At 32.9% G+C, this 8,956-nt stretch overlaps 1 non-coding gene across 1 annotated transcript; it reads right to left on the minus strand.

Moving 5' to 3' along the window:
* Window positions 1-7,965: 7,965 nt before the first annotated feature.
* LOC119826969 lies at window positions 7,966-8,072 on the minus strand. The gene has a single exon (XR_005287524.1). It is a non-coding gene; the product is annotated as a U6 spliceosomal RNA (small nuclear RNA).
* Window positions 8,073-8,956: the final 884 nt, after the last annotated feature.

Below are 8,956 nucleotides of genomic sequence, written 5' to 3' on the forward strand. Positions count from 1 at the left end.
AGAAACATACCCTTTATCTTAGTATGAATTAATGATTTATCTAAATACTTTGTATTTCTGTTGCAAAGAAAATACTTGAATATATTCACATTTGCTAGCATAGTCTGAGAAACAAACAAAAATCAACCCATCTACATTATAAAATATTATACTTAATATTAAGATATATATTTACTTCCTATTTTATTTTAGGAGCATTCCTATACAGTTCTCAATGATTCAAACAAACAAACAACATTATGTGCAACTGTATAGTTAATGAATGTAATTAATTATTAATTATATGAAAACAATTTATTTTATTTTACATTTTTTTCTAGAAATACCTTTGCTATTTCCAGTGTAAATTGTAAGTGACTATTGTTCCTAATTTGTATTGATAAATAGTACCTCTTCTACTCTTTCTGCTGCCCCGTGATTTTATATCACCTCACTTTACTTAGAGAACTCTTCACTACTGTGTACAGCAATGTTTTCATAAATATACTCATTGCAACTTGAAACACTAGAAACAAACGTAATTGTCTTCCCTAAAGAGCACAAAAATGGTGGATATATTTAAGGGGATATTGAATGATACCATGTTTTAAGATAATGTAAAACCCAAACTTTCAAATTGTTAACCAATATTTCAGCATTCTTGGTTTTAAAAATTAATAAAATGAGTGATGTATACTACAACTGAATTTAGTAGTCAAGGACACTTACGATATGCAGTGCTTGAAGGGAGTATTTCATTTGGAATAAAGTGCTAAAGTCCCAAAACACTAGATGCATAGTCAGTGACTAATTGTTTCAATATCTGAAGAACATATAGTAACAGATTAGAAACCAAGGGCCAAATATGTATATTAGTTTTTGAGCAATAAAAATAAAAGTATATTCCATTATTGAAATTCCAGTATAACTTAGCAAATTCAGAATATTGTAACTGTTACCTGCCAGCTCTAATCCTGACAGATGATGGTGCAAATTAAAATACACATCAGTTTGGAAAATTATAGATGTAGAAAGCATAACTTTTATTTATGGCTAGAACCCAATTATGAGTGAGTACATCCCATGGAGGGGAGGGGAGGGAAGGGGGAGGAGGAGGGGAGGAGATGGCAATTTTTAATAAAAAAATAAATAAACTGGAAAAAAATAAAATAAAATATAATTTTACTGAAAAAAAAGAAAGCATAACTTTTATCTGCAATAGTCTAGAATTATGTGTTGTAATTAATTAAGTTAGAAATACCTCAGAGAACATTGAATCTCTAATAACTAATATTATAAATGAAAAGGAATCTGTTTTGTATAACTATATGGATAGAAGCCAACATATGTCGCTGTCTATATACCATCATTTTCATCTGGCCCCGCTGATTTCCATTCTCAGTTTCTTAGACTTCCCTTCTTATTCTTGGATACAGAATTTTAGTGATAAATTACATTGTCCCACTTTCTATTAATGATGTTACATGATTGATACAATCATTTGTCATATATATATATGACAAATATATATATATAAATTTATATATATATAAAATTATATATATATATATAAATATATATATATATATATATATAAATTTGCCAGAAGACATGAATCATTCAGAATATATGGTAGTATTTGCAACCATGGTCAAAATGAAAGTGACCAGGATTCATGTCAATTACAGGATTAATGCAATTTTTCTTAATTATTTTTGCCCTGTATTATTTACATTTCCATGTTATTTTCATTTGATTTTTTTTGGTTTATCCCCACAAATAGTAAGAGCAACTTTATATGTCTCTTGAGATGAAGATAATTAAGACAGAATAATGCAGTATGATTCTGTGTAGAAAGTGAGCTGAGAAAGGTGATTGCTATGAGATCCAACACATAAACCCTGCAAAAATGTATTTATAATCAGTTATTTCTTGATTTTGGCATTCATATTTATTCTAGAGCCCAACTGAAAACGACTACTACTATATTTTTGAATTTGTGGTAGGATTTCTTTGGTACATTCCCTTATCATATAAACAACAGCTGGACTCAGCAGAGTCATCAGCTACAGGAATAGGATTTGTGCAGCCTAGTTCTAGGTATTCCAGGATGTATGAAACTGCCCATGGATGGAGAAGCTGTTCATGTTGGAAGAGAGAATGGGTTAGATGAGGACAGATTATTTATAAATCTTCACAGGACAACGAATACTTGTATATTTAAGGTTTGAAGGTTTGCAAATGAAACGAACAAAAATTCAACAATAAGAAAATAGTGAAACAAGACAAACAAACAGAAAGCAAAAGCCCCCAACCTCTCTGAACCTTGGAATTCATTTTGTTTTGGCCAAATACCTCTGATATTTGACATGTTGGGAGTGTGGTTGATATATACCTAGACTCATCTAAAGAACACTTATTTTCCCTTTCACAACAGGCATCAATTTCAGATACCTCATAAATAGGAATAATATATATATATTATAATATATATATATATATATATATATATATATATATGGAGACAGCAGAAAGCGTGTAGGAGAGGGAAACAAATATGATTGAGGGGCTGGAGAGATGGCCAAGGGGTTAGAGTACTAACTGCTTTTCCAGAAGTCCTGAGTTCAATTCCCAGCAACCACATGGTGGCTCACAACCATCTATCATTAAAAAAAAATCTGGTGTCCTCTTCTGGTGAGCAGGTATATGTTCCAGCAGAGCACTGTATATATAATAAATAAATTAAAAAAAATAAAAAACCAGAAAAGAATATATGATCAAATATATTATGTGAAAAAGTAAATAAATGAAGAAAACTATGATTTGAAAAAAATCATTCTAACTGAAAAAATTTCATATTCACATCATTATTTTAAAAATTAAATGATCACTATATAAGAAGTTAAGATTCTAAATCTTAACTAAATTAAGAGGACACTAATATAATCAGTACATACATTTCTGTTTTTGTTGCTTTTTATAGCCTACTTAATGTGCAAATTAGATTGTTTCTGTACTAGAAATTTATTATAGTATTTATTCAGTTAGGAATAAACTAAACTTACTTCTTTGTCTCTGCCATTTTGCTGAAGTATATTAATAGCATAATGAAAAGACAACTGTATAGAGTTAGAAAAATTAATAATAGATTATATTTAAATTAATATTTGCTGCTGGGACAAACAGCCCTGTAATATTAAGAAGATGAAAATGAAATCTGCATATATAACAGCATATGATATTATAGAATAACAAACTATACATGATGTACAGTTCCCCTGAATATAACCATAGATGCAAATAAGATATTATAAAACATGAAAAATTTAAAGTTAAAAACAATATATGTCCTAAATCAAGGTCAAGTTATAAGTGGAAGCTGACTTCACACCCTGCTTAGAAATGTATACACAAGCCACTGGCAATGATTCCTGTCAGCTTTAAAACTAGTAGCATTAACTATCATATCACAAAATCACAAATGGGGCAAAGTTGGTGGAAGAGGCAACTGTCATAAAATAAATGAATACATAAATAAATTTAGGATATAATGCATTTATAACTGTGAAGATACTCAGTATCAAAAAGCATTCTATGCCATGAATATGGTTACACTGCTCTTTCACAGAACCAACAAATTGAACAGGAAATTCATCCATTTGCCAGTCTTCTACTGATTATTATTTATCTATTAACTGTCTATCTAAAATCTATCTGACATCTATGTATCACATATCTATTCCATATCATCTTTAATCAACCCTATAATTATCATGTGCCTGACAAAAAACCACAAATCTCACATCTAGAGATTATCATTCACCTAGCCTGTAACCATCATTTACCTACTATGTGTTCATTTATTTATTTCCTATCTATTATCTACCAGTCTATTTTCTATCACCTGATATCTGTGTAGTTATCATCTATTTAGAACCTATGTTCTATCTAACATCCTTTTCCTACTATTTTCTATTGGGTATTTATCATCTATATATCTGTCTGTCTCTCTGTATGTCTGTCTACCATTGTTTAATTTTTTTGAGAAACCAGAAAAAATATACTGGACTTAGAGCATGTATAATGCTGAGCATGACATAAAATATATCAAACTTCTTAAAATAATATAAATGTGTGATTCATCCCAAACTCTATGAAATTTCAAACTAATCATCCTTCTAATAGAAGAATATTCTGGGATCAAATATCCAATAATCATTATATTTTTCTGTCAAGGCAAAAATTACAATTGCCAATGTTAAGTGAGGAACAATGATTTACTTAAGCCTGTGTTATCAAGGAGAGAAAGTCAGAATTTTCAGAATGATACTGCAAGTTAAGGAAGTAGTGACTTCTAAAGCTACAGTGTGAGGAAATTCATATGCTAATGAATTTGTTAATTAGTCTCACAAAACAAAACAATGACAAAAACAAAAAAGGAAAATCAAAGCAAAACACACACACAAACACACTCACAAATTCTCATACTTCTTACAGGAAGTAGTTTTATAACATATACTCTGATGTCCTCTGATGTCAAGTTGCTTCTCTCAAACAAAATGTTATCTTTTAAACGAAAGACTGTACCTTCTTATCTTCCTTTTTTAGGATTATTTACACAAAGCTAGTTTGCAAATGAAAATCATTATTAATCTCTATGCTCTTGAAAATTACTTTGAAAAAGTCTCTCATAATTTCCCAGTGGAAATAACAAAAAAACAAACAAAACCAACAGAGATTTCCAACTGGAAAGAAGTCGAGTAACAACTTGATTTCCAAAGTGTAAGGAAAGAATTTTTAGTTATTATTTTTATAGAGTAAATATTGTAAATCAAATTGCAGCTAGTCCTCCTAAGACTTAGCCAGTGATTTAGTTTTTACAGGATCTGATAGGAATAATTTTGTCCCCACTGAAACAGCAAGAAGTAATTCAAAGAACATCCCTTTTTTCCAAAACATGGGATGAATGGTTTTGCTTTTTCTCAGGGTCATAAATAATTGTCATCATAGGGAGTTGAATATAAGTTGCTATAAGTTTTGGGACAAACTATAGATAGACTGAGGGATATTTTTTGAAATAGAAATATGAAGATAGATATTATAGGATATAAGGTAGATTATTAAATATACTCAAAACTAAAAAAGCAGCTATCAGTTTTAAATAATTTACATTGGTATCAAATCTTATATATTGATACAAATTAAAAGTTATTTTTGCTATTATATATAAAAATGTGTGTGTGTTCTTATTCCTGTTTAAGATACATTTGAATATTGACACAAATTCTAAATTATTTTGTTATATTGTATATACATTTCCACTTATCTTTAAGATATTTTATATATTAATACAAATGTTAATTTATTTTTGTAATAGTACATATATGTTTCTACTTCTGTCGAAGATATTTTTGTATGTTGATACAAATTGAGGTTATTTTTGTCATACTACTTTATACATGCCTACCTCTTGTTAAGATATTTTTGTATATTGTTACAATTTTGAGGTTATTGCTCTTATATATCTCATCTTATATATCTCATTATTTTCACATAAGTTATTGCCCCTACAGCTTATTTATTTTTATATGTGATGCTTTGATTCTTAAGTTTTATAGGTCAATCAGAATTAGAAGTTAATTATCACCTATGTTTGTCAAACTTATGGTCATGTTGGTTAGGTTTTCAAGGAGTGCAGAGATATATTTCAAATAGACAGGTAATCTTCAAATAGTTCAAAGTCTTACAGAATATGGCATTTAAACTGTTTTAATAACTTAGAAATTTTTTTTTATATGAGACATGACTGCCCCTGACACTACCAATCTATTCCTGAGAAGATGATGGGTACATCCATATGGATGAAGATATTCCATATGAAATTTATTTTCTCTTAGAAAAACTGGCTATTGGGCATAAAAATCACCCTTTCCTTGACTGCTGACAGTATGTTGTCCAATTTGGACCAACAGGACATAAAGAGAAGCAACTGCTGAACTTTGCCAAGACAAGGTTGGACAGTCCTCCAGATTTTTCTGCTTCTGAAAATAGTCTGTCAGATATTCTAGGCCAGAAAGCCAAAGTTAAATACCCCAACATTACAGAAGCACTTTCAGTGACTGTCCAGGCAATCAGCTGCTTCTGTCATTTCTCATCCTTGGGAACTTCCTTCCTTCACAGATAATATTATTTCCCCTCACAGATCTTTGTTGAAATTGAAAACTAGATAGCTATAGTTACAGTTCTTCTAAATCTTAGCAAAAGTCATGTTAGGTATGAAACTTAAATTCTTCAGTAAAGGACAACTAATAGAATATCTCTATAGTTTGCTAATTACCTAAGGTCTGGACATCTAGAATGTTTCTCACTTGATATCATTCTTGTTGTTTGTAATTTCATTTTATTTAGGTCATTACCTTTTTTTCCTCTTCTAGACAATACTTGGTAATAGTTCTTAATGTGTGTAATATTATTGTATTAGGCTTAGAACCTTCTTAATTAGGCAAAAAGGGGAAAATGTTGCAAGAATTTTGTCATTGCTATGCTAATCAATTGTAAGGAGTGGCTTGGCCCAAGGGGCAGAGTTATCATTAGAGGGTACATTATGTCAGGTATTTTTAACTCAAAAGAAGGAAAGCTGAAGTAGTATATCAAATCTAGGGAAGTCTGGGCTATCAAAATGTCAACATAAACAAACAGGCAAATTATGCAGCATATTTTAATATAAATACAAATGTATATATTTTTCAGTATATAATTAATATTAGTATCAAAACAAAAATATTAGAATTTCTGCATTAATATTTAGATGAATAATTTCAACCTACTCTTTTTTTTTCTCTCTCATGGTTTATTATTTTTTTATATTTAAAAATTTCCATCTCCTTCCCTCCTCCTCCCCCCTCCCTCCCCTTCTCCTCCCCCTTCCCTCCCCTCCTTCTCCCCCTTCCCTCCCCTCCCCTCCACCCATACCTCCCCTCCCTCCCTCTCAAGGCCAAGGAGCCATCAGGGTTCACCACTCTATGCTAAGACCAATGTCCTCCCAACTCCCCCCAGGTCCAGGAAGGTGATCGACCAAGCTGAGAAGGCTCCCACAGAGCCCGTCCATGAAGAACAATCAGAGCCCAGAGCCATTGTCCTTTGCTTCTCAGTCAGCCCCCGCTGTTGGCCACATTCAGAGAGACGGGTTTGGTCGCATGATCCATCAGTCCCATTCCAACTGGAGTTGGTGATCTCCCATTAGTTCTGTCCCACCGTCTCCATGAGTGAACGCACCCCTCTCGTTCCTGACTTTCTCCCTCATGTTCTCGCTCCTTCTGCTCATCATCAGGACCTTGGGAGCTCAGTCCAGTGCTCCAATGTGGGGCTCAGTCACCTTCCCCATCTGTCGCCAGCTGGAGGTTCCCTCACGGACCTGACTTTCTTTCTCATGTTCTCTCTCCTTCTGCTCCTCATCAGGACCTTGGGAGCTCAGTCCGGTGCTCCAATGTGGGGCTCTGTCATTTTCTTCATCTATCGTCAGGTGGAGGTTCTATGGTGATATGCAAGAAATTCATCAGTATGGCTATAGGAACTGGCCTTTTCAGGCTCCCTCTCCTCAGCTGCCCAAGGAACTAACTGGGGGTGTCTCCCTGGAAACCTGGGAACCCCTCTAGGGTCAAGTCTCTTGACCACCCTTAGGTAGCTCCTTAAATTAAGATATATGTTTCCCTGCTCCCATATCCACCCTTCCTATATCCCAAGCACCCCATTCCTCCGAGCTCCCCCCGTTCTCCCCTTCACACTTTTCTCTCCCCATCTTCCCTTGGCCCAGTCTTGCCCAACCCTCAAGTTCCCAATTTTGCCTGGCGATCGTGTCTACTTCCAATATCCAGGAGGATTACTATATCTTTTTTTGGGAGTTCACCTTCTTATTATCTTCTCAAGGATCCCAAATTTATAGGCTCGATGTCCTTTAATTATGGCTAGGAACCGAATATGAGTGAAAAAAATATGGAACGCTTCACGAATTTGCGTGTCATCCTTGCGCAGGGGCCATGCTAATCTTCTCTGTATCGTTCCAATTTTAGTATATGTGCTGCCGAAGCGAGCACTCAACCTACTCTTTTGATTCAAGAAAACTCCCAAATGTTCAATAATTTGCTAACTTTTATGCTGTTTTCAGTAATACAATATTTCTGTAATACAATATTAAAAAACACAATTTATAATTGAAATTATTATTTTCATAGCTACTAAACTATTAACAGTGGTTGAACATGTCCTTTGCATACAGTAAGCATATTTCAACTGATGTTTTTCCCTATAAAAGTTTGAATAGAATAATTTTCTCTTGAAAATAAGGACTGTGAAGACATGAAGATTATATGTTATTACAGAGCCAGAGACATGTAACCAGCAGGCCCGATTCCTGTCATACCTTGACTTTAGAATTTGCATCTGCATATCATCTATCAGGGATGGTAATATTTTGCTCCTTTAGTTAGATAGATGGTACAAAATCATCACCAATTACTCAGCATGCATTTTTCCTTGCAAAGAAAGAACAGACTCATTACAATAAGAACAAACAAAGTTGCCATGTGTTCAGTAAAAACTACATTAGCTGGAAACTGCACCAAACAAATCATTATGAAGCATATGCAAGCAAGATAAACTCACACAGAGGGCAATTTGCAAGCATAAAGAAAAGACAGTCAGTCCAATCTTAAAAGTAAAGGAGGAAAATAAAAATAAAATCTGTCATGAAAGGGAAGAAAACTTATGCTTCAAAACAGTGGGCTCCAGGATCAAGAAGGAAAAGAACATTCACAGAAGAGAGATGGGAACATCAAAATACTCATAGCATCATGTTCTTACAACTGAAATAGTGTATTCCAAGGCTCAGTAGTTATCACAATAAATTGAACTCACTAAAATCCAAAAGGCTAAAACAAATTTAAAAGTATATTAAAACTTTAATGATTCACGAACGTTT

The sequence above is a fragment of the Arvicola amphibius genome, chromosome 11, assembly GCF_903992535.2.
Source record: "Arvicola amphibius chromosome 11, mArvAmp1.2, whole genome shotgun sequence".
In the NCBI taxonomy this organism is placed as follows: Eukaryota; Metazoa; Chordata; class Mammalia; order Rodentia; family Cricetidae; genus Arvicola; species Arvicola amphibius.